The 27,558-nt window shown below is 41.6% G+C and overlaps 2 pseudogenes; both read left to right on the top strand.

The window, feature by feature from the left end:
• The first annotated feature begins 1,131 nt into the window (after positions 1–1,131).
• On the top strand, positions 1,132–2,046 carry LOC149276077 (proteinase-activated receptor 1 pseudogene; annotated as a pseudogene).
• Positions 2,047–25,844: 23,798 nt separating this feature from the next.
• LOC149276076 (proteinase-activated receptor 2 pseudogene) lies at positions 25,845–26,966 on the top strand (annotated as a pseudogene).
• The last annotated feature ends 592 nt before the right edge of the window (positions 26,967–27,558 follow it).

Below are 27,558 nucleotides of genomic sequence, written 5' to 3'. Positions count from 1 at the left end.
TGCGCACATGGATCAAAAAAAATTTGGCACTGTCTTCGGCAGCCGCTTCCCCGTCTCTGCAGGTCTTCTTCCTGTTCTTCTCCATTTCCTTTATTGCCTCTATGCTGCTCCTCTACATTATTCTGGCCCCTTTTGTGTACTACTGCAACAGGGCAGGGCCTTCGCACACATGGAGGAATGTGGAGAAACGCTTCTCTTTCTCCACAGATCTGTCTGCATTATAGTGGTCTCTTGGAGTACTTCGTGAAAAGGAAGGAGCTTCCGTGCACACCACAGGAACAACCTCTCCACCTGCATTGTAAGCAGGGGCAGGGTGTGCATGGAGGATCTGTCCTGTGCAGAACCACTCTGAAGAGACCTGGTTAATGGTGGAAAGCAAGGAGAAGAACAAGAAGTGGAGTTCCATTGGGGCCACTTCTTTGTTCATAAAAATTTACAAAATAGATAAAATAGTAATTTTGTTAAAATTAAAATTCATATGAATCTGCAAGCACAAGGCTAATCTCCCCAATTGACCCACATGGGTTCTTCTGAGGAAGAGCTCTTTAATATGAAGTCATATAACAGTGCTCAATGGAGAGGATGCCACCCAACCTAAATACATCTGGTTATTTAAGAACTTTTTATGGTTTTGGAGGGGAAATGATTACTTACTGTATGCTTTCTAAAGTTATATGCCACACATATTAGTTTTATGAGGAATACAGCAATTTACAGTGCTGTGAAAAGGTATTCCCTTTCCGATTTCTTCTAGTTTTGCATATTTGTCACAGTTAAATGTTTCAGATCTTCAGTGATTTTAATATTAGACAAATATAACATGAATATTGTAAAATGCATTCTGAAATGTTTTGATTTTACCCTGTAATAAAATACAATTACAAATCAAATGCCTCAAAACAGGGTTACAAGCTTCTAGGTGAAGAAAATTTTCCAAATTTCTTTTAAAAAAATGTATGTAGTACAAAATGTTATGAAGGGTGTTGTCACATAGTTCCAAAAAGTCTATTCGTTTTTCAATGATTTGTTGATTTATTTGTTCCAGAGATCTTAGTCTTCTCGTTTGTGTTTTTCCCGGGAGAAAAAACTGAAGCATTCATGGATTCCAAAAACGAAACCATGCCTAACATTAAAGAGGATCTAGCCTATTATCTCACCAGCCCATGGTTGACCAAGTTTGTTCCTTCGGTATATACCCTTGTGTTCGTTTTGGCATTGCCCCTGAATGTGATGGCAATTATCATCTTCTTGTCCAAGATGAAAGTCAGAAATCCAGCAGTGGTTTACATGCTGAACCTGGCAGTCGCTGATGTTTGCTTTGTGAGTGTTCTACCTTTCCTTATAGTTTATCGCTTTTTGGGAAATAACTGGAGGTTTGGAGCTGGGATGTGCCGCTTTGTTACAGCTGCCTCTTACTGCAACATGTACTGCTCCATTCTTCTTGTGACAAGTATCAGCGTGGACAGGTTTCTTGGTGTGGTCTTCCCAATGCACTCTCTTTCCTGGCGCACTGTAGGCCGTTCCTGGATAGTCTGCATTCTCATTTGGACAACATCGATAGTGGGCACTGTACCTCTACTCATAACCGAGCAAACTAAATATATTGCTGGACTGGGCATCACCACCTGCCACGATGTGCTAGACTTGAAAGACCAACAGACATTTTACCTATACTATTTTTCTTCCTATTGTTTGCTTTTCTTTTTCTTGCCTTTACTCATCACAACCACTTCTTATTTCAGGATTATACACAGCCTTAGCTCCTCCAACATTGGTAACAAAATCAAGAAAACACATGCTTTGCTTCTGGCTGTGTTTGTGTTCAGTGTGTTTATATTATGTTTTGGGCCAAGCAATGTCATATTTTTAACTCATTACATGATGTTTTTAAGCACATTCAACGAGTCTTTGTATTTTGCTTACCTGATCTGTGCCTGTCTTAGCAGCATTAGCTGTTGTCTTGATCCTCTGATTTATTACTATGCATCGCCGCAATGTCAGAGGTATGTATACAGTTTATTCTGCAATAAAAAGGTTTCCAAGTAAACATATTGCCAATTTAGTACATTAAACTGTTAGGGTAGCAATCTAAATTACCATCTTTGAGGATATTACCAGCCATATAAGTTCCACCTTCCTTTATTGTGCATTTAATATTAAAGTATAGTAGAATGTAGAATATATGCCTCTGTGTTTTTGCTTGATTATCTTGTTGATTACCTGCAGCTATCCCATGCAAAACCAGATTAAGGAGCTTTGGGCCCTGCAGGAGTTTTACAGGAAGGGCCTCTTCTCTGGATTCACTAGCGTAATGATAAAGCCTGATCAAATAGGGCAGGCTGACATGAGGTTGTGGGGACAGGGATATGGGTTACATAGTGTAGGGCAGGTCAGATAGGTCACAGAAAGGTCAGGTTATGGGTTATATAAAAAAAAAAAAAAAAAAAAGGTTATATAACTTTAATTGCATTTGCGCCTGCGCTAGCGCGTTGCCGCTCTTTTTGAGTGGCTCGTGCTGCCTTTTAGTGTCCGCGCGGGTGCCTCGCGCCGCGCTAAAGGGCGGGAATTGCACCTATAAATAGGTGCACTCTGAGGGGAGCGGTCACTTACCTGGCGATCCACTGAGCGATTATCTGCACTGACCGTAAGAGTCTGGTGAGCGGTAGCGAAGTGGTGAACCGAAGAGTCAGCATGGAAGAGCTGATGAAGTTGCTACAGGAGCGGGTCTCGGAGCAGGGAGGAGTGGAGTGGCTTCGTAGATGCCTTTATTCTTCTGAAGTTCCTGAAGAAATGAGTCAAGCGACCCCTGGTGGGGCTGAAGAAGAAGTGCCGGAGGAGGAGCGAAATATTGTAATTCTACCGGCAAGTGTCCCGCGAGAGGGAATCGTCCCGCGAGAGGTCTGCACGGCAGGCAGGTTACGGGACAGGGTCTCTGTCACGGATGATAGACGTGACAGACCCTCAGCAAGTGTCCCGGAATTGTCCAAGAAGAAGAAAAGGCCCGCTTCTCGGGTGAAGGTTTCCTCAAAGCGGCCCAGGAGTGAAGAAGATCCGAGTGAGGGCTGCAGTAAGCAGCTGAATTATCAGGACAGGCGTCAGTCTCTGGCTGTCCCGGTTGCTGGTCAAGATCAACAAGATGTAGCTGAAGGCAGAGCTGGGGATGCTGTGGGTGAGTCCAATGGTGTTTCTGTAAAAAGTCTTAATGATGCTGTTGCTGCTTTGGTGAATGTTTTAAAGGACATTCAAGGAAAGAGTCATGGTCCAGCTCAGGCTTGGGTTAAGGATTCTGCTGGTTTTAGAGCAAGTGTAGTGAATGAAGCTTGCATGAAAGAAGTGATGTCATGTGAAGTGTCACCTCTGGGTTTTCATCTGAGTAAAGTAGTCAAAGAAAAAATTTGGAATGATGAGTATGTGGACATTTTATCATTGTTGCCTGCGTCTAAAGAATTTCTTATGAAAAATGATAAAGATGAAGAAAGACGCAGGCCGGTAGTAAGATCATTTAACAATTGGTTACAATCGTTTTGCATCTTCTCTAGTGTTTATTGTGAGAAGAATAAGGATAGTTGCGCTGGTTTGTTTCAACATCTAGATGCAGTATTAGAGGCCTATAAGAATTTTGGTGGTCTGGCGTGGTTCTATTATGATGAAACATTCAGGCAAAAAATGTCAGTACATAAAAGTTTGAAATGGGGAATGAAGGATGTGGGTTCATGGGTGAGCATTATGTTGCCCCAGAAGAATGTTGGTTTCAGAACGAGTGGTAATTTGCAACAGCAACATAGGCAGAAAGGGTTTTGCTGGGCATTTAATGAGAGTCAGTGCAAATGGCCCAACAATTGTAAATTTAAACATGAATGTTCAGTTTGTGCTGGGAATCATCCAGCATTTCGATGTTTTCGGAAGAACTTGCACAATGCAGGAAAAGAGGTATCAAAAGGCAGTGACGCCTGTGAAGTTACTAAATCTGCTCCCCTTTTTAGGCAGGTACCCAAACCGGCGGATGGCTAAGTTGATTTTTGACGGTTTTAATGACGGTTTTAGAATTCCCATTTATGGTAAGAAAGGTATGGTTTGGGTGGATAATTTGCGGTCTGTTGTGGACAATGAAAATATTGTTAGAGTTAAAATAAGGAAGGAGTTAAGCTTGGGAAGAATAGAAGGGCCTTTCGTAGAGCCTCCCTTTTCCTGCTTTCGTTTATCTCCGCTAGGGTTGGTGCCTAAAAAGGAACCGGGTGCTTTTAGGCTCATTCATCATTTGTCCTTTCCTAAGGGTGATTCATTGAATGACGAGATTGTGAAAGCAGACTATTCAGTGCATTATGCATCTTTTGATGATGCTCTTAAATGGGTTCGTGCTATGGGTAAGGATGCGCTGTTAGCTAAGGTGGATATTGAAGCGGCTTTTCGCTTGCTACCAATTCACCCGGATTGTTTTTGTTCATTGGGGTTTCAATTTGATAATTTATTTTATTTTGATAAATGTTTGCCAATGGGTTGTGCAGTTTCGTGTTTTTATTTTGAAGCGTTCTCTTCATTTTTGGAATGGGTTATAAAAGAAGTTTCTGGTTTTAACTCGATAGTGCATTATTTGGATGATTTTTTATTTATTGGTAAGGCTGGTTCCAATGATTGTTTGTCTATGTTGGAGTCATTTTTGAGTTTATCAAGCTGTTTTGGTGTTCCGTTGGCTGGTGATAAGACGGTTTTCCCAACTACGGAACTCCAATTTTTAGGGATAGTGATAGATACGAATAAGATGTGTTTTCGGTTACCGGTTGATAAGATTGTTAAGTTAAGATTGTTTATTAAAAAGGTTATAGGTAGTGATAAGTTAAGAGTTAAGGATTTTCAATCTTTGTTGGGTATGTTTAATTTTGCAGCGCGGGTGATGCCGATGGGTAGAGTTTTCTCTAGACATATAGCACGAGCTATTTCGGGTAAGAAGCAGCCGCATCATAGGGTTAGGGTGACTAGACAGATTAAAGAGGATTTAAAAATTTGGGATTTGTTTTTGAGCGATTTTAACGGCTCAGCTATTTGGCAGGAAGAATTTATTGATAGTGATGCGATGGAATTCTTTACAGATGCGGCTGGTTCAACGGGTTTTGGGATTTTCTGGAGAGGGAAATGGGCTGCGGAGGAGTGGCCTACTTAGTGGGTATCGTCAGGGTGGGTTAAAAATATGGTTTTATTGGAGCTTTTTCCGGTAATAGTTGCTTTTGAGCTATGGTCTAAGGATTGGGCGAATAAGAGGATTTTGCTCAATTGCGATAATATGGGGGTGGTGTGGGTGATTAACACTTTGCATGCTAAGTCTATTCCAGTTATCAACTTATTACGAAGGTTGGTTTATTTATGTTTACGAAGTAATATTTGGCTTAAAGCCAGACATATCCCAGGTTGCAGGAACGTTCTGGCTGATGCGCTGTCTCGTTTCAATTTTAAGGTTTTCAGAGCTTTGGCTCCGCAAGCGGACGAAGTGGGGATGGTAGTTCCTGCATATGTATGGGAATTGACTTCACCCAGCTAAGAGAGCTTTTGGCGCAATCTTTATCACAAAATACGTGGAACTGCTATGCCAAGGCTTGGAAGGCTTGGTCTGGTTTTGTGCAGCAGGGGAGTTGGGATATGTTTGAGGGTAGTATTGAGGGAGCGTTAGCTTTTGTGTTTAGTTTGATCAATAAGGGGATGGCTAGGTCTAGTATTGACATGCATCTGGCGGGTGTTACTTTCTTTTTTAAATTGGCAGGAAAGAAGTGTGCATTTAAGGAATTTTTGGTTAGGCAAGTGCTAAAAGGTTATAGTATTAAGAGTAGAGTTTTGGATAATAGGAAGCCGTTGTCGTCAGTAGTTTTAAGGAATTTAGTTGGTGTGTTACATAAAGTTTGTTGGAATAGTTTTGAGTGTAGATTGTTTAGAGCAGCCTTTGTTGTAGCTTTCTTTGGTGCATTTAGAGTTAGCGAGCTGGTGGCGCATAATAAGGAGGGGGGTTCTGGGTTACAGTTTGGAAATGTGCTTTGTTCTGAGCAGTTAAGATTGTTTATAGAAACATCTAAAACAGATAAGAAACGTAAAGGTTTTTGGGTGTCGTTGAATAGGTTGCAGGATGTTGATATCTGCCCAGTGGCGGCTGCTGAGCTTTTTAATGCAGTTAGGCCTGCGGTTACGGGTAATTGGCTTGTGCATCAGTCTGGTTTACCATTAACTAGGTTCCAGTTTCGTAGGGTTTTAAGTTTGGGTTTGAAGGAGTTGGGTTTAGCTGGTGAGAGGTATACATCCCATTCTTTTCGAATTGGGGCTGCGACGGAGGCAGCTTTATTGGGATTGGATGACTCAGTTATTAAACGTTTAGGGAGATGGCAATCGGATCGTTTTAAGTTATATGTTCGTCCTAACCTGTTATAATGATATGTGGTTTTATGTTATTTGTGAATTTTTTGCAGGTCATCAGGCTTTTGTAGTCTGGATTGTGGGGCATTCTTTCGTGTATTGGGCACAGAGAAGAGCGGCGGTACGAAGATATGGCACGAATTTAGGTTTTGATGAAAAGGATTTAGTTATATGTTGGTTGGGTGTACGGGGTTTGCGGGTAGAGCAACTTAAAGAATACTTAGATGACTGTGTTACATGTTTTCCTTGGCCTCATGCCATAATTATACATTGTAGTGGTAACGATATGGGTAAAATGAAGTCATTAGAGTTGATTTGTTATTGTAAAAGTTTAATTTTGTATCTTAAGGAATGTTTTCAGAATGTTTTATTGATATGGTCAGAGATAATCCCTCGGCTTCTGTGGCTTCAAAGGCCAGAATTGAAAGCGTTGGAGAGGGTTAGACGCAAATGCGACAGAGCGATGGAAAAATTTATGTTGGTAGAGGGTGGTTTATCGTTTAGACATACGGAGTTAGAAGGTGGTAGTGTGGGTCTTTATAGGCAGGATGGGGTTCATTTGTCAGATATAGGGAATGACATTTTTAATGTGGACCTTCAGGGTATGGTAGAACAGGCCGTGGTTTGGTGGGGTAGGGCCTCAAATGAAAAATAGTTCATTTGAGGCGGTTGGGGTGAACTGTAATTATTGGTATGCTGGCTGGCTTTCAGGGCGGTTGGCAAGGTTAAAGGTTTATATGGTGCTCTGGGGCTTATGCCAAGGGCTTGTGTTTATTTATATTTATGGTTACAGAGTGAGTTACGGTATATGGGTTTTGTTATACTGGTGAAACTAAATAAAAGCCACGGCCTGATTCATCCAAATTTCAGTGTGTGTGTCTTTATTTTAATATGGTTTTATTATTTAGCAGTCTTATGTCCCTTACAACCTCATGGAGGTCCCTGCAGCCACTGCATTGCCGGGGCCCCCAACGCCAGTGCATCGAACTCCATGACCCCGCAGCAGTAGTGCAGCAGCTAAAGCAGCTGAAGACAGAGTAAGTAAGTGGGGTGTGTCTGCCTGTGTATGTGTGTCTGCCTGGGTTTGTGTGTGGCTGGCTATTTTAGTGTGTGTGCCTGGGTGTGTGCGTTTATATGTATGGATATGTGAGTGCCTGGTTGTGTGTGTGTGTCTAGGTATATTAGTGTGTGTCTGGGTATGTGTGTGTTTATCTGGGTTTGTATGTGTGTTTCTGGTTATGTTAGCATGTGTGTGTCTGGTTATATTACTGTGTGTGTGTCTGTGCGTGTGTTTGTCTGGATTTGTATGTCTGGTTATGTTAATGTGTGTATGTCTGGTTGTGTTAGCATGTGTGTCTGGGTATGTTAGCATGTGTGTCTAGGTATGTGTGTGCCTGGTTATCTTAGTGTGTGTCTGGGAAAGTTAACATGTGTGTCTGGGTATGCTAGTGTGTTTCTGGGTATGTTAGTGTATGTGATTGTGTATGTTAGTGTATGTGTGTCTGGTTATGTTCGTATTTGTGCGTGGATATGTTAGTGTGACTGTATGTCTGGGTTAGTGTTTTCTTTGTCTGGGGATGTTAGTGTATGTGATTGTGTATGTTAGTGTATGTGTGTCTGGTTATGTTAGTATTTGTGCGTGGATATGTTAGTGTGAGTGTATGTCTGGGTTAGTGTTTTCTTTGTCTGGGGATGTTAGTGTGTGTGAGTTAGTTTGAGTGTCTGTGGGCTAGTCTGAGTGGTTGCGTTAGTTTGAGTTTCTTGCTATGTTGTTGTCACACTAAGACAACTATGTCTAGTTGTCTTAGTGTGAGTGTCTGGTTGTCTTAGTGTCTGATTGTATGTGATTTATGTGTTAGCGTAAGTGTCTGGGTGTTCATGTGTTAGTTTGTGTTGTTTTATAGTTTGTGTTGAATGTCTAGTTGTGTTGGTGTGAGTGTCTGGGCATCATTGGCGGATCCATGGGGGACACTCGGCCCCACTCCCACGTGGTGCTATTTCCTATAGCATTTGTTGGAGGTACTTTAGCAATGCAGTCGTTGCAATACACGTCACTGGTATTTAAAGAAATAAGGAATGGCTCAAATAGATATAATAATCTAAAATGTAATGTATGAGCATTTTTGGAATGCCTGAAAAAGCTTTAAACAGAAGAACTCATTCTACAAGAGGGCATCTTAGCCTGGTAGCAGCCTCTTTTGACCAGTGGAAAAATCATGTCTGACTGTCTGACACTGTTTATTTGGAAAGATCCCAAATTGATTCAGCCTAAATTACTGTTAAATTGCATGTGATTCATATTTGCATCGGTACAATAAATACATATTTGTGGAACTACTTGAATCCACAACATGTAGGAATATTGTTTCTGTTTCAATACTGGCAACAGATAAATCAGGGGTCATTATTTTCCATTTTTACATTTCACCAAAGCTTTATTATTTTTATTTTTTATTATCTGTTTTAATTGGGTTTTTTTATTTTGATATACAGCTATATATATATATATACTGTATATAGCTCCAAAAATGTATGCAGCCCTTCTTGCAGCACATATATAAAAAAACTAAAACTGACATACTAAGACATACAGATTCTAAAGGGAATGAGGTGAGGAGAAACATAAGGTATGGAGAAAGGCAGTGTGGGGGTTACATATATTTTATTACATTGCATTTATTTATAAAGCGCCAGCAGATTTTGTAGTACTATTACTATAGAGAGATAGTTGAAATTAACAAAAACATTAAAGCTGACAACATACAAAATTTTCAAATATATGATGTTACCAACTGTAACCAAGTCCTAATATCAGGTACATATATTGAGCTGTGAAAGTAGTTGCAAGCTGGGAAGAATATTTTCTTTCTTTTGATTATACTATGTAGCTGAACAGATATTTAAAAACAACACCATGCCACTAGATGGCACTAACGTCAGAGTTGGAAGAGTCCAAAGACTCCCTGTTTTTTTTTTTTTTTTATAAAGATGATGCTATTCTTATGTGGATGCTGGAATATTATTATTATTATTATTTAATGTTTTATACAGTGCCCTTATATTCCACAGCAGTGAACAATGGGTAAACAGGACATAGCAAGTAGTATAAAACAATTTGACAGAAACAAAAGATGAGCTTACAATCTAGAAGCGGTTAGGGTGTATTACACAATAGGTAAAAGTGGTGCTATTAGACATGGACTAGTCACACTAGTATAAGAATTGCCGGAGAGGGACTAGGTGAGCTAAAGGAATATGGGAAGAAGGTTATTACTGTGTACGTTTATACACTTCCTTAAAAAAGCCAGATAGGTCGGGGGAAGGCATTCCAGAGGATAGGGGCAGCCTTTGAGAAATCTTGCAAGCGCACATTAGAACTAGAAATCAGAGCATACGGCAGACAGAGATCATCGGAAGAGCAGATAGATTATTTAGGAGTTAAGAGATGCATACTCACCAACATTTCCTTCCTGGATCACATGGGGGGGGTGAGGCCTAAAGAGTTTTACAAGCGTTTAGGCTGTGTGTATTTTAGACAGTTAAAACACAATGCTGCCTGTGCACAGTGTAATGCATAGGCGGTATTTTTATGCCAGGACAAACCTGTATTTGACGGGACAGGACCCCAAAAAACAGGACTATCCTTGGAAATTTGGGACTGTTGGCAGATTTGAGGATATAAGTAGGAGAACTGGTATGAAGAGCTTTGAAGGTAAGCGCATAGGCAGCCAGTGAAAAGAGGTGGAGAGGTGTTAAACCGATGGGAGAGAAAGATAAGTCAAGCAGCAACATTCATGGTGGATTGTAGAGGGCCGAGGCGGGTATGAGGGAGACCAGCTAAGACAGAGTTACAATAGTCAAGAGCATCTTGTGTTAGGAAGGGACGAATGCGGACAATGCTTTTAATATGCAGGCGGAAGTTTTTTTTTGAGACAAACTGAATGTAGGGGAGAACGAGAGGTCAGAGTAAAGGGTGACACCACGGTAGCGAGTGTGAGTGGACGAGGAAATGATTGCACCATTGACATTGAGGGAGTGATGAGGGAATGCTAGCTTTGAAGGGAGGAAAGATGAGGAATTGGGTTTTAGAGAGATTAAACTTTAGGAAACAAGCAGACAGGGCCGGCCCGACAATGGAGCCAAGTGGGGCAACCGCTCCAGGCGGCACTTTTGAAGGGGCGGCACTTTGCTGCCCCAAGCCCTTTTTTTTAAAAAAAAAAAACGAAAGAGAGAAAGGGGCGCCGAGTGGTTTTCGCTTACCAAGCTGTCAGTACCCGCTCGGCGCCCCTCGCTCTCTCCTCTGCGGCGAGTCTCCCTGTTCGGTCTCGGTGCCGGTTTGTAATGCTGAGTTCCGGAAGATTTCCGGCGCTCAACATTACAAGCCGGCACCGAGACCGAACAGGGAGACTCCCCGCAGGACTGCTGAAAGGTAAGTACAAGGGGGGGGGCGGAGGGAGAGGAAGGGTAGATAATGGGGGGGGGGCGGCAGGGACGGAGGGAGAGGAAGGGTAGATAAGGGGGGGGGGGCGGCATTTTAAAATTCGCCCCAGGCGGCATTTTCCCTTGGGCCGGCCCTGCAAGCAGACATCCAGTTAGAAACAGAGGCAAGGTGGTTACAGCATCTAAGACAGAGGGAGAGAGATCAGGAGAGGATAAGTAGATCTGGGTGTCATCGGCATTTAGGTGGTATTGAAAGCCAAAGGGGAAGCGTTACTAGAGAAGGAGATGCTGAAGGTACGATCAGGTTGGATGTGAACCAGAACAGAGCTCAAAGAGAACAACATCACAGAGACCAAGAACGTGAAGAGTTTGAAGGAGGGGATAGGTGCTGTATGGGGGGGATAAAGGATATAGTGGGGGAAAGGGGCTGATGGAAAATTAGTTGATTACAACATTCAAAACAAAATGTATTACAAAAAATATTCAAAGATGGCTGCTGGATCTCACATACACCCTGATTCACATATACTATCAGAGCCGGCCTTAGGCGTTGTGGCGCCCTGTGCGGACTACTCCTCTGGCGCCCCCCCTCACTACCCCCCCTCTCTGCCCCTTCAAACTACCCGCCCTCTCTGCCCCTTCAAACTACCCCCCCATGCCCCTTCAAACTACCGCCCCTCAAACTACCCCCCTCTGCCCATTCAAACTACACCCCCTCTGCCCCTTCAAACTACACCCCCCCTCTGCCCCTTCAAACTACACCCCCCCTCTGCCCCTTCAAACTACACCCCCCCCTCTGCCCCTTCAAACTACACCCCCCCTCTGCCCCTTCAAACTACACCCCCTCTGCCCCTTCAAACTACACCCCCCCTCTGCCCCTTCAAACTACACCCCCCCTCTGCCCCTTCAAACTACACCCCCCTCTGCCCCTTCAAACTACACCCCCCCTCTGCCCCTTCAAACTACACCCCCCCTCTGCCCCTTCAAACTACACCCCCCCTCTGCCCCTTCAAACTACACCCCCCCCTCTGCCCCTTCAAACTACACCCCCCCCCTCTGCCCCTTCAAACTACACCCCCCCTCTGCCCCTTCAAACTACACCCCCCCCCACTTACCTTGTTGCCGGAGTCCTGCGGTGAGAGCGGGAGGCATCCGTCTTCTCGCTCTGCCACGGTGCCGGCATTTCATGTTGAGAGCCGGAATAGTCCGGCGCTCAACATGAGATGCCGGCACAGCGACGGAGTCACGGAGAGTAAGGGGCGCCGAGCGGTTGCCGAGAACTTCACGAGCAACCGCTTGGCGCCCCTGACCGGGACTTAGATTTAAGCATCGTTTTTTTTTTTAAAACTTTATTTAACATGAATGATGTTAAATAAAGTTTTAAAAAAAACCAAAAAAAAACCCGATGCTTTCATCTAAGTCCTGGTCAGGCGCCCCTGCAACCATGGCGCCCTGTGCGGTCGCACAGGTCGCACACCCCTAAGGCCGGCCCTGTATACTATTATATATTAATTATTAAGAAGCCTTGGAAACCATGTTGATTTCAGATTTAATACTATACATACACTCATTACAGACATGAGTAGATTTAGAATGTTAACCCCTCTAACACCAGTCATGAGTAGATTCAGAGAATTAACTCATCTATTACACATTACACACACACATTCACACAAACAGACAAACACAGTGACAAACACAGTCACACAAACACCGTGACAAACTGACACAGTCACACACAAAGTCAAACATACCTGGTGCTGGCTGCAGCTTACTCTGAGTTGGTGTGAAGGAGGGACTCTGCCTATCAGGACAGGCTTCTGAACTCTCATGCAATCAGGAGGGTTGAGAAGTCTCTCCTGATTAGCTGAGACCTCCTTCACTCAGACTCCTCAATGCATTGTCCCGTATTGAGGCTACCCGGGACTTGTGGTCACCTTAGCCCCAAACTGGCAGTATGACTGCCAGTGGGCCCTGGGCAAATGCACACTTTGCCCGCTGAATAAAGCGGCCTTGCACAGGAATGCACATAAGTGAACAAAAACAGTGGTCTCCATATCTCCTCATAGTTGATTTTATCTTTATACTTAACTATGTACTCAGAACAATTTATAGTACATACATTCAAAGTGTACAAGTATGACAAAAGTACAATAGTCAGACTAAGATTTTATGATGGATTATGTTTAATAAACTACTATAATTTGACTGTATTAGACTCTGGGATTAAATTAGTTTAACCTAATTGAAGTGTATAATACGTTCCATGCTTTTCTTGGCATATATCATTAGTACTTCTTTTACTAGAAGATTACGCAACTATGTAAAAAAGGATTGCTATAATTAAGTAGGGAATTATAGTTTTCCCAATAGAATATTATCACAAGATAATTGCAGCAAACAACAAATTCCAATTGCAGATGAAGTAATTATACTTGACACTGCAGTTGTTGAGAACTACATCGTAGACATAAATTATTAAGTCACTGAGCATGCTGGGTGTTGTAGTACCAGAGGTTGTGTAGCTTCAACAATGTTAATTTTAATACCAGATATAGTTGTTGGGTTGATGCCTTATACCTTTTAGTAATACATGATATTGTATGTAAATATCTGTCTACGAGATCGTATTCATTAACTATTATTTATAAATTCTGTGATTAATAAAAAAACAGGATTTTCAGGCTGTACTCCCTATCCTGTCAGTCTAAGTTCTCAAACTCCCAGCATTCCTGGTTCAAAGACATATTCAACTGTGTTTAGCCAAACTAGAACATTTCACATAATTTAAAGCTACTGTTATACTTTATACAGAAAACAACAACATATTTACCCTGTGAAAGTGAACCGTGCGTGGTGATGGATAACATATATATTTCTCAGACAGTGGCGACTCTAGAAACAATATATAGGGGGGGCACACAAGATACCACAGTCAAACTGGGGGGCATTCATAATTTCCACCATTAAATCATACCACTGAGAATATATATATATATATATATTGCCAAAAGTAATGTGCTATGGAATGATACCTTTGTTATTGGACTAACATAATACTCGGTCATTCAACATGGGAAGCCTGAAGCCACAATTTAGTACGACTAACCCTTGAAATAAATATTATAGCATAAATAACACAATACCTTAACTTTTCCACTAAATTATTTCAGGGCCTTGAATGTTTTGTCCCCTGAAGTCACTACAACTTCAGGAGGGCATTTTATCCCTGGATAAGTATAAATTAAATAATTCCAACTGCCAGGAAACAGATAACCAAACACACACACCAACACGGGCTCTGTCACACCGACACCCAGACACACACACCAGGACAGGCTCTGTCACACCGACACCCAGACACACACACCAGGACAGGCTCTGTCACACCGACACCCAGACACACACACCAGGACAGGCTCTGCCACACTGACACACAAACACACACACCAGGACAGGCTCACACCAGGACAGGCTCTGCCAAACCAATACCCAAACACACACCAGGACAGGCTCTGCCACACCGACACCCAAACACACACACAGGACAGGCTATGCCATACGGACACCCAAACACACACACACCAAGACAGGCTGTGCCGCACCAACACCTATACGCACACATACCCCAGGACAGGCTCTGGTACACTGATAACCAAAAACACACAAACAGCAGGACACAATCTATGTCACTGACATCTACATCAGGATTAATTTTTCACACCGCATTGTTGTTTATATCCCCTTACTGTTTTTGACCCTTGTGTATTGATGCCCCAGCCAGCACCCTTTTAGTATAGATTAATGTGGTGCCCCCCACACCCTTGTATAATCGCCTCCAGCCACCACTATTTGTATTAATGCCCCCAGCAAGCCCCTCCTTTTATTATTGATTTATGTGATGGCCCATCACATATACGCATTAGACATGCATTTTTATCTACATAATGAGTACTTACCTCTTTTAAGTAAAGACTATGATTGAAACATGATTTCAAAATTACAGCTGAACTGGCAGTTTCGTTAATATTAGTTCCTGCTGCTGATATATATATATATATAAATATTAGCCCCAGTTGCCGATATATATTAATATTAGTCCCTGCTGCCTATATATACATATATATATATATACATATATATATATATATATATATATATATATATAAATATATATATTAGACCCTGCTGCCGATAGCAGGTATAGATCAACACATTAACACACAAACCCAGCTTTGCATGCATAGATCAATTGAAATTCACTTGTGATCTCATCACTGAAGGTATATATCAAATCAACAGAATCAGATATACAAATCCTGTATTTGCAGGTATACAATAACAATATATAAAACGTAGCATTGCAGGTATAGATCAAATAAATACATGGAAACAGCATTGCAGGTATTATCGTATTTGCTCGAAGACAACCCTGATTATAAGACGACCCCCCAAAATCTGAATATTAATTTAGGAAAAAAAGAAAAAGCCTGAATATAAAACGACCCTATAGGAAAAAAGTTTCCTATACTAAATGTTAATTCATGTAAACTATTTTTTTTAATAAAAGCTATGATTGAGAAAAATATTTTGTTTTTAATTCCTTTTATTTTCCAACCTGCCCCCAGTTATGCACATCTGCCCCCAGGCTTGTCACTCTGCCCCATAAATGCCTTAAACCCCTATATGCCACTGGGCCCCATGATATGCCTTTTAACCCTCTAAATGCCACTGAGCCCCATGATATGCCTTTTAACCCTCTAAATGCCACTGGGCCCCATGGTATGCCTTTTAACCCTCTATATGCCACTGTGACCCATTATATGCCTTTTGACCCCCTATGTGCCACTCTGCCTCCAGACATGCCTTATAACCCTATATGCCACTCTGGCATTTAGGGGGTTAAAAGGCATGTTATGGGGCTGAGTGGCATATAGGGAGGTATTAGGCATTTCAGGAGGCAGAGTGACGTATAGAGGGTTAAAAGGCATTTCTGGAGGCAGAGTGGCATTAAGGGGGTTAAAAGGCATTTCATAGAGCACTCTGCCTACAGAAATGCCTTATGCCCCCCATTTAACACCCCCCCCCAAAAAAACAAAAAAACTTACCGGTGCTTCTGACTTCCGGTGTGTTGTCCGGGCAGCGTGTAGACTTCTGCTGCAGCCGGAAGGAGGTGCCGCTAGCAGGGGGGGTTGTCTGCGTCCATCGCGCAGACCTTCCCCCGCTGTCAGAGAGAATTCCCCGGTGAGTGCCATCTTTGCCCTTCCACAATTACACATCTATGATACACACAAACACATTAACTCATGGTCTCCCTCATTCAGACTATTCATCCACATATTAACTCATGCTCTCCCTCATTCAGACAACTCATCCACATATTAACTCATGCTCTCCCTCATTCAGACAATTCATTCACACATTAATGCATACTCACGCATTCACACAATGCAGCCAAACATTAATTCATAACATGTACCCCCTCTCCCTCCCTTATCACTTTCTACCCCTTCTGCCTCCCTTATCACATTCTACCCCTTCTGCCTCCCTTATCACATTCTACCCCTTCTGCCTCCCTTATCACATTCTACCCCTTCTGCCTCCCTTATCACATTCTACCCCTTCTCCCTCCCTTATCACATTCTACCCCTTCTGCCTCCCTTATCACATTCTACCCCTTCTGCCTCCCTTATCACATTATACCCCTTCTCCCTCCCTTATCACATTCTACCCCTTCTGCCTCCCTTATCACTTTCTAACCCCTCTCCCTCCTCTTTCCCTACTCACCCCCTTTGTATTTCACTCACCTTTAAAGTCCTGCGGCGGGAGAACGAGGCTTCTGTCTTCACTCCTGAGCGCCGGATATGATGTCATATACCGGCGCTCAGTATGAAACGCCGGCACTGCGCCGGAGGTAGAGGCCTCGTGGAGGAGAGTGAGGGGGGCCGAGCGGTTGCTAGGCGCCCCTCTCTCTCCTCCGCGTCCAAAAAAAAAAAAAAGCGTTTCAGGCTGCCCAGGACTTAAAGTCCCATTGCGGGACTGTCCTGGGCAATCCGCTGGATGGTTCCAAATTCGGCGGGGGGGCAACAGGGGGGGCAAGGAATAACCTAGGGGGGGCAATGGCCCCCCTGTAGCGACGCCACTGTTCTCAGAAAATAACCCCAGGGAGAATGTTTTGTTACCGACAAAATAATGGTACCCTTACGAAAAATTACTGCAGTTTTTTCTGAAGTAATACTGCAGTTTTTTGGACATGAAAAAACTGCAATACTGCACTTTTACTGCAGTATTACTGCACATTTACTGCAGTTTTACTGCATTTGTACTTCACTGTACTGCAGTTTTACTGCACTTTTTTTTTTATATTGCAAACCTACAGTTGTGCTTCAATGTACCGCAGCTTTATTGCATTTATACCAACATGCCTTCATCACACTATTAACTAGACTTGGGCGCAGGAAATTTGTGTTTGTTTCGGGGGGGGGGGTAGTCTTCATTATCAACAAAATTCATCCGACCCCGTCTTCTTCTGGTGAGATTAGTTAAAATGCTGCGGCAACAAAGAAATGAAGGGCAATTTTCGTATTTCGCACAGTAAAATTGCAGTCTCTACACTGGGCATGGAGAAAGAAGAAACTGACTCTGAGACCCAGGATATCAGAGCTTCAATTTATTAAAGGGACAATATTTGACGAGTCTCATCAGCTCATTAAGTTTCCAGTATAACTGCATTTCAGGGACAGTTCTTTGAACTATTCCTATTTCATAACTTTCCATATTCATTGTCAGAATAAAAATCTACAACAGCCAATTTATTTAACAAAATGTGATCTTTAACCCCTTATCCTGTAGGACGTCCTGCATTGACTTACTGTTGAAGATGTAGTATGTCCAGCATTTAAATCCCCTCCAGCATTGCTCCCCCCTGCGAGATCTTTAGCAGGAACAGCATCCAAACAGATGTTTTTAAACCCATTGCTTGAATGGGTTAAATTGACATGTAGGACCGCCATACTGCCTCAAATGAGACATGGGCCCAGTAAATTAAACATATTCTGTTTTATTTTTCACCTTTTGCACGTTTTTCATATTATATATAAATTAAAATGGTTTCCCAAGAAAGTCCTAGTTGTCTTGAAAAAAATATATGATTTGTGTGTGTACAGTAAATGAGAAATTACAATTAAACAAAGACATAGCAAAAATGCTGAAAACCCTCTCATCCTCAAAAGAAAAATAGTGTAAATATCTGCATCCTTATGGGGCTAAGCAAAGTATAGCTGATACTGACTGTGAGAGTATATTGTATATTGGTTAACCTTGTATCTATATCAAAATTATAAATCTGTCATGTTTAATTAGTCCTTACTACAGCAATGAAAGATGTATTTTTAGTTATGGCACGCAGTTTAACATCTGGCAGGTAATAAAAGCCGCAACGTACACACTGCATCGAATCTGGTTGTTAGTCACTGTATTTATTACACAATTACTCTAAACGGAGTCGTTTCTCATGCTTAATTGATGTGAGTCACACTATTATATGGGTTATTGTGGATTACATTTTTGGATTCGGTTCAAGAGTAGTAGAAACACATTCTTTAAACAGTGTACAAGAGCACAGAGATGATGTAATATACAATAGCTGTGTAAAGATAATAATAACCTGTAATGAATAACCAAGGACAGGCTAGAGGGCAAGGTTTGTGTGTATCTTTTAAGCTGTATCACATAAAAGTATTTTAAAGGGAAAATGTCGTCTAGTAAATAGAATGTAAATTCACAAGGGCAGGAGCACTTTGCAGCACAGCTCTCACTTACTTAACACGCCCACCTCCCAAAGCCACGCCCACTCTTCCCAACCCATATGCTGTATTTGCTCGATTATAAGATGACCCCCCCCAAGTTTTAATATTAATTTAGGGGAAAAAAGAAAAAGCCTGAATATAAGATGACCCTATAGGAAAAAAGTTTTACCAGTAAATGTTAATTCATGTAAACTAAATAAAAGCTATGATTGAGAAAAACATTTCCTTTTTTTTTTCAACCTGCCCCCCCAGTTATGCCCATCTGTCCCCTGGCTTGCCACTGTGCCCCAGAAATGCCTTATACCCCCTATATGCCACTGTCCCCCATGATATGCCTTTTAACCCTCTAAATGCCACTGTGCCCCATGATATGCCTTTTGACATGACGTCATCCCCGGCGCATGGTGATTAGGCAGCACAGAAGCCGAGGTCTGAAATGAAAGACCTCGAGCTCCCTAATGTTGGGCTAGTTAGAGGGAGGTCGTGCCTAGTCTGCTCTAGTGGAGTTCATTAATGGAGCTCATTAATGGTTCATTAATGGTTCCTTGGTGGATCCAAGGCTTCCCAGAAATGTTCCCACTAAGTAGCACCCGAGTTTTCTACATTCATCAATCACCCTGTGATGTTTTAATAATGCATAATTCCAGAATATTAGCAATGTGTCTGTGTTGATGGAATATTACAGTATTATCTGTGACATTCTATGCTTTGTATTTTCCGACATGATTCTAGTTTTTTTAAATAAGTAAAGCACGCTTCAGAAGTCTTATTTGAAATCCTTTAAATTATCCTGACGTCTGACAGCCGGATGCCTGATGTCACCGTTAGCAAACCTTTAAGAAACGGAGAGATCGTTTCGTTAAGTGGAGTTTTCTAGTGTTTAAGTCCAGCCCAGATAGGGGCGTGGCCACAGCGGCGACATAATTAATAAACTGGTTTCAATGATACCTGGTTACACCTGTCGTGACGTCAGCGCTAGGTGTTCCTGTGAGTCCGAGCTCTGCCCCGCATTAACTTCTCAGCTCCGGATCGGTGAGGGTTTGCGTGCGGAGTGTCACCGAAGAGAAGGCTTCCAGTATGGGCTGTTACCGGCTGCTGCTGTGGGGGGCAGCGCTGTGCGCGTGTATACTGTCAGTGACAGGTAAGAGCCGGAGGGGACACGAGGGGCATCTTTACACCCTATGGAGGTCGTTTCTAAGTAATGCCAGCTCTCTGCTGACTTTGACATTCTGAAGCACTCAGTCCCTCTTCGTTTACGTCCCCTGTTTGTTTATGTTAGTTTCCCAAATTGTTTACTTTGTTGCATCTGCCTGCTGAGTTTGGGAGTCAGTGTCATGTGATGCACGATGTGTTTTGCTGCTCAGAGGAGCTTAATATGTGTTAGTAGGTAATACTCCTCCATTGTGTGTTATTTCCGTGACAACCATGTATTTTTTTTTATCATTTTGGGCCATTTGATGGCTTTACTTAGTTAACCAAATCAGTGTATTTGTCAGATGATTGGGAATTGTGAAATACAATTTTTACAGATGGAATGAGTATTGATCGCTTGTATGTGTGCCTGTGATGGTTTGGGGTAATTAGAATCAGATGAAGTCTCGTGGTGGTGGCTGATGCGAGATTATTATTATTATTTATTGTTTTATATAGTTCCATCATCTTCAGCGCTGTACAATGGGTAGGCAGGACATAACAAGTAGTATATAACATAACAATTTGACTTACAGAAACAATAGGTGAGGGATCTTACAATCTAGAGATGTAGTGGATATGTAGCTGGTGCCACATACTTTGGATAATATGTCTTATATCATATGCGGTGTTTGGATAGAGTACAGTGCAAATAAATATTCTTTGCTAGTTATCTAAGGTTAAAATGTTGCTGATAGTTGTTGATTTGCTCTTTTGTGATAAGGACGATAAGAATATAACTTAACGGATCACTGTATTGCTTCGGTACGGTGGCTGTTTTTTTTTTTTACCCCCACGGAATGGGGGGGCGAAATGCCGCCTGGGGTGAATTTTAAAATGCCCCCCCCCTTATCAACCCTTCCTCCCCTCCGTCCCTGCCGCCCCCCCCATTATCTACCCTTTCTCTCCCTCCCTATTATCTACCCTTAAAACCCCCCCCCCCCTTGTACTTACCTTTCAGCAGTCCTGCGGCGAGTCTCCCTGTTCGGTCTCAGTGCTGGCTTGTAATGCTGATCACCGGAAATGAGGTAATCTTCCGGCACTCAGCATTACAAGCCGGCACCGAGACCGAACAGGGAGACTCGCTGCAGAGGAGAGAGAGACCCTTCAAAAGTGCCGCCTGGAGTGGTTGCCCCACTCGGCTCTGTTGTCGGGCTGTCCCTGCCCATGGATCTCCTTGAGGTTCAATGATTCCTTACTTTTAAAGAAAATTTACGAACTATAGTTGGTCTTCATAAATTGACTATGGTTAAACTTAATGAAGGTGGCAGTTCCTTGAAGATTCAACGTTCTGAATAAGGGCGTGGAACTTTGGTCAGGGTGGCTTTAGGTCAAAGCTCTTCGGCATGCTTCACCCCTGAAATATGGATAAGCATCCGAGAGTTAAAGTTCAAAAACAATTTGGTATTTGCAGGCTCAACGCAACACTTTCGGCGGCTGGATGCAAGTAAAGCATTTCCCCCCCAAATATATATTATATTATATTTATAGTATTGTTTTGCAGTTCTTCACAAAGAACTCGTTCTTTAAAAAAAAAAAATGAACGTTTCTACGCTCTTCATGACATCACCAAAATGATGGTGCAATAACCCCCCCCCCCTTCAGCAAGGAGTTATTGCTCAAGGATTAAATGAAGCACAAGGGGAATGTTGTATCCAGGTCATCCCGAAGGTGTGTCTCGTGTTGGTTAAACAAAGAAAGCATTTACAGGTCTGCCTTCTGTTTGGATTAGTCATTACTTTCTATGGCCCCTTTGTGGAATGATTCATTCCGTCTTTATTTCTGTAAAATAGATTTATACGTAGCAGGCAGAAGGAAACAAATTGATAAACCTGTATGTGCCATGTGTCTCCAAAATGTTCTTTCATATGCAATTTTTCTGCCAAATAATACATTTTCAATAAACAGTGTCAAATCTAACAAAATACCACTATTTCAACTTGCAGAACTTTTATTATTATTATTATTATTATATTTTATTTATTAAGCGCCAACAAATTACACAACACTGTAGAATTTTAAATGGGGCAGTTAATATATGCATACTAAATATACATGATAGATACATCAAGTGTTGAGAACGTAGGAAAAGCAAGTATTTTACTTTGAGCGTAAAAAACAGTCCAGTATACAGCGCACTAATGTAGGTTCGCATTGATAAAAAAAAACAAAACCCTGGTGTTATTCTGTTATCTGCACACTTGGCGGTTGCCGTTGTAGATGGTTGTGATTTTTTGGGTGACTTTTAGTGCAGGCTGCATTGAGCTTATTCTTGATGACAATGCTATTGAAGTCCTGCTTGGCTAATGAAGTTTAATCCTCCATAGACTTTCATAAATCAGAGTCGGTAATCTGAGTTCGATAGACTGAGCCATTCTATTGTTAACCACAGGCAATATAAGGAGTAAGGGTGATTGCCTAGTATGTTTGTCCAATATAACAGAGCTAGACCACAAATAATGCACTTATGTAAAAACAAGTGTTTTTTTTAAAGGTATTCTTTTTTTTTTTTTTATTTATAATAATAAAATGAGTGGGGGTTCTCCTTTTAAATCTGTAACTACTTATTGGCATGGAGAAGCCCTTTGTAGGGTTTCCGGCTCTGAGCTGTAATCTGTGGTAGTGCAAAGAAATGAACAATGAAAAAGTATCCTCTGTCATTGTAAATTCTCCATTTTTCTTATCCTAAACTTTCAGGATCATTATGTGACAAATCTTTAAAGTTTACACTGTAGGCAAGTGTGATGTTAAATATCAATCCCTTTATTTGACTAGGTATATGCATTCCTAGGGGCCAAATGCCTTAAACTGCCAGTAAGCCCAATAAAGCCAGAGGTGTATTTCTTTTATTTGTACTTATAATAATATCTGTAGGGTCTGCTTGGCCCTTTTCTGTTGAGAAACCACGCAAACTTAAATTACCATGTCAGACAAGTCTTATCTTGTGCAGAATGTTCAGCTTCAGGCTAGACTTAATTTGCCACAATTTGCAAAAGTATTTGGAAGTACTCAGCAGCTGGGCATTCCCCAAATAAAACCGAAGAGTAAACTTAATTATGAAAACAAGCTTTAAAAACTTATCTATCTATGAAATGCTTTCTAAGAGTCTACCTGTGTGTGGTAGATTTGAAAGCAGATGCCGATGCAGAGATGGGCAAGAGAGACAATAAAAGCCACTGTTCTTCCTAATGCTTTTTTCCCCCGCACACCCTACAATGTCTGTGGCTTATTTTGGGGGGCAGTTGTGGAATCCTTCCTGAGAAATGTTGACCTGACAATATCTTCAGGCGGCAGAAGTGCAGGGTTAGGGGGGGTGTTCGAAAAAAGAATATCTTGGGTGACCTTCTGCTGGAACTGAAGGAAGGTATATTCCTTCCTGGTGCCTGCCTTTTTATATAACATAAATGTATGGAACATTGCCATATATATCACATAAATGGGAACTTTCTTATACCATAATTTAACTTTGAGATTCACCAAATATGATTTCAGGCATTGGTCAGCCAAGTCAATGCAATACGCGATGCCCTTCGGTTTGGTGACGTTTTTCCGTATCTTGTCACAGTAGACTAGTATATCGTTGACAGCACACACGTCTTTGCAGTCTGCAGTGGCGTAACTACAGGGGTCACAGTGGGTGCCATTATGACAGGGCCCATGCCTCTAGGGGGCCCGGTGCGACCACTGCGACCTCTTGTTCCTATCTCCTCGTACCAGTTAAATAGTTTAGAAAGGACCCTTCCAAACAACCACATCAGTCCAGGTCGGGAGGGCCTTTTCTAAACTATTTTGGACCAGCATGGGGAGACAGGAGCGTATCGGGGTCACATTATGTCACGCGCAACCGAGGCTGCTCGTACTGTTTGCGTGCAGCCGGACAGGAAGCTACTGGAGCGGTGAGGGCTTGAATGTGAAATTGTGTGTGTGTGTGTGTGTGTGTGTGCGCGCATGGATGTGTAAGTGGGGTGAGATGAAGTGTGTGTGTTAGTGAGTATGAGTGTGTGATTTGTGTGTGTTTACATATCTCTGTCAGGGTATATGTTAGAAGGGGGTAAAGAAAAAAGAAGACAGACAGGTTGAGATGGCAATTATGGCACAGACCTGCTGTTGAAGTGGGGGGGGGGCAGGGCAATTTTCACACCAGGGCCATGTGGTTTGTAGTTATGCCCCTGACAATCTGTGTACTTGACTGCCAACAACTCATTATGGCGTAACGTCATCACGGAACGCCGACTTTGCCGGTATCAGCTGCTTTGGGAGAGTGTTTTCCTAGAGTCCCTAAAGCCATGGTCTCAAGCACAAAGATAATTTGAAATTAAGGGATCCTGCTTTAGTAGTTGCCCGCATAGATATACCCACAATTAAGAAAAAGTGCACAGGGTATTATCAGAAAAATGAAAGTAATAAAAATGTTTTAAAATTAAAAATCTATCCCTGTTTATCGCTGCAGAAAAATAGAGGTAGCTAGGGTAGGGGTTCTATTCCAATAGTAGGGATGTGATAGGTGGGGTGCTTATCAGCAGGTTTAGTGCTATAAATTGTTTAATTTCTGCCAGGTCAATGGGATGCACGAATAGCCCTTAGCATAAAATAACCGGGGTGTTCTGTTCTACAACTTTGGTGAGCTATGAGATCCAACGAGCCAGAACAACAAGTCAGAACATCTTTAAAAATGCTGTGGCCCACAAAATGCATTCGTGTCTACTGGGATACTTATGTTAGATGTTTCCATAAAAAGGGAGCAAATCTGATACTATCATGTCTACAGACACCCTCATGTCATCATAACCTCTACATTAGAAGTGACACTAGAGGGAGGTATTGTATATGGGATCAACATCTGAGGCAGTCAGTGTCATCAGCCGGATTGTCAGTCTTTTTTGAGTTTATTGGTCTCTCATACAAACCTTTAACTCCTGGAGCAGGTATTGGACTCCCCAGGCGGAGTTTAGCCGTCAGGAGTTAAAGGTCCGTACGAGCGAATCTATTGGTCACGGGCAGGGGGCTCGTCTGACATCAACCTTCATGACATAGCCCGTACATGCATTGTATTTAATGGCTTTAAGCACAACCCATTGTCCTTAAGGTGTTAAAATCCTGGTGCCAAAGCTGCTGCGTACCGTGTTAACCCTGTATTTACCCCTTCTAAAAGATAAAAGGAAAAACTAACACGAAAAATGTACATGAACATTCACCCAAACCGAACACAGGAACGGGCGATGAAGATTTTCTTTTCCCCAGGAAGACAAACACCAAGAGTTGGCTGGCGCCCAAATCTAGTGACAACAGCTAAACATCCTGCCAAGGATTGTGTAATTTTATTATTACATGTAATTCATCAGGTGCTCAGAGAGTGACCAGCATAATTCTTTTTTTTAAATTGCCTGAAAAAAGTAATGTAATTCCAAATTAATCTTTACATGTGTAGTTTATTTAGTTATACACTTTTTTTTTTTTTACAGAACTCTTTTAACAATAACTTGAACAATAATAATTCAATTAGTATTTAAACAACACTTATTTTAAAAGAATATGGTCTGACTATACTTGCCACTAATTGGCTGCTTGAAATCAATGGGAGCGCTTTTCACGCATGCGCACAGGGGGTCTTAACAGACCGCCAGTGTGTGTTAAGCCAATGCTGGAGTTGACTGGAGGTGAGCATATCCCATGTGATAAGTGTGATTCTGCATAATCCGCCCCATGTATTTCCAGTAGGAACACCATGAAGGGACTACAATGCGATCATATGCCCTGAAACGTATAGGATCACTGGAATGTCCCTTTATTAGAGACAAGGAATCATGCAAGCCAGGTCAAAGAAACGTGTTTATTTAGGAAAGTGAGCATTTGTAGACAGAATGTTAACAGAATGCACTGTAACTGTTGGGGCTACTGCTAGTTTATGTTTTGTATTAATTTTTTGTAGAATAGAATATTTGGTTGCACTTGTCCTATCGATATAGTTATGTTTTTAGATGGCAAAAGCAAGTTGTATAATTTTTTTTTTTCTTTCTCCTTTCAGGAACGAATACTACATATTCACTTAAGAAGGGAAGAAGTTTCATTTTTGTTGAGGTAGAGACCTCCAATGGATCTGGGAACTACTTTTACGCAGTTAATGATTTTGCAGCAACTGTGCTTACTAGCAAATTGACCACTGTTTTTCTCCCCATCATCTACATCATTGTGTTTATCGTTGGTTTGCCAAGCAATGCAATTGCGTTATGGGTCTTCCTTTTTCGTGCAAAGAAGAAGCACCCAGCTGTGATATACATGGGGAACCTGGCTCTGGCGGATTTAATGTTTGCTGTATGGCTTCCACTCAAGATTTCCTACCACCTAAACGGCAACAACTGGATTTATGGCGAAGCCCTATGCAAGGTGTTCGTAGGATTTTTCTACGGCAATATGTATTGCTCTGTTCTCTTCATGACTTGTATTAGTGTTCAAAGATACTGGGTTATCGTGAACCCCATGTCACATGCAAAAAAGAAGTCAAGGATCGCTTTAATAGTCTCTGGAACTATATGGACTCTAATTATTCTAAGTACAATTCCGTTATATCTGTTTGACCAAACCACTTATCTGCGTACGCTCAATATTACAACTTGCCATGACGTTCTGCCGCTGAACACGCTGACCTTTGACATGTTTAACTATTTCATCTCTCTAGCAGTTGGAGTATTTTTTTTCCCAGCCATACTTACTGCTTTAGCTTACGCACTCATGATTAGAACTTTAAATGCATCAATCACAGATGAAAACATTGGTCTGAAGAAGAAAAAAGCCATCAGGCTTATCATTACAGTACTTGTCATGTATCTCTTGTGTTTTATACCTAGTAACATTCTTATAATCATCCACTACTCATTCATAAAGAGCAGTTACATTGACAGCATTTATTGTTTGTATATTACTGCCCTGTGTCTTTCTTCATTGAACAGTTGTATTGACCCATTTGTCTACTATTTTGTATCAAAAGACTTTAGGGATAATGTGAAAAATACATTTAAATGCCGAAGCGTACGGACTGTAGAGAGAATGCAGATCTCCTTCAGCTCCATGAAATACTCCAGAAAATCAAACTCGTACACGTCAAGCTCAAATAGCACTAAAACAAGTAATTGTTGAAATGGTGTTCTGTGATTACTGATGGACAATGGAAACCCAATATTTCTCTCAAGCGTAGAGAACGTGACCCATTTTGTGAGAGAACGCAGGCCGTCCTTGCACAAAAAAATTAGTACTGTATGATGTATATATTTTTTTTTATATAATTTACACTGCTAAAAAGCGGATGTTAGTTGTTTGTTGTATAGGTTCATTTTGTAATACAAAGTGTTATGGTTATAAACATATGTTTGTTTTTTTTTGTTTGTTTAGGTGAATAAATTGCATTATCATAAATGTCTCATTGTATCTATACACAAGTAGCGGGTTGTGAGTATTTAGAGAATAATGACTCTTAAACTCCATTTAAGATATAATTTACACATTTATTTTCCCAAAAATGCTTAAGTATGCATTTGTCAACATGAAATCTCATCTGCTGCTTGATCGTACCCCAATTTGAAAAAAATCTCCTTGCAAGGATGTACGTTGTTTTCTTACCTAAATTTGGGTTATCTGCAAACATTGGCTTACAATACTCGCTGCAAGAACATTAATAGAAAACAGTGGACTTAGGACAGAATTTTCCATTAATAACAACTCTGAACTCGAC

The sequence above is a fragment of the Sceloporus occidentalis genome, unplaced genomic scaffold (genome assembly GCF_023333645.1).
Source record: "Sceloporus occidentalis isolate IW3139 unplaced genomic scaffold, rSceOcc1.0.p SCAF_248, whole genome shotgun sequence".
Classification (NCBI taxonomy): Eukaryota; Metazoa; Chordata; class Lepidosauria; order Squamata; family Phrynosomatidae; genus Sceloporus; species Sceloporus occidentalis.
The sequence above is the reverse complement of the archived record's forward strand: the minus strand, read 5'-3'. Positions and strand labels throughout refer to the sequence as shown.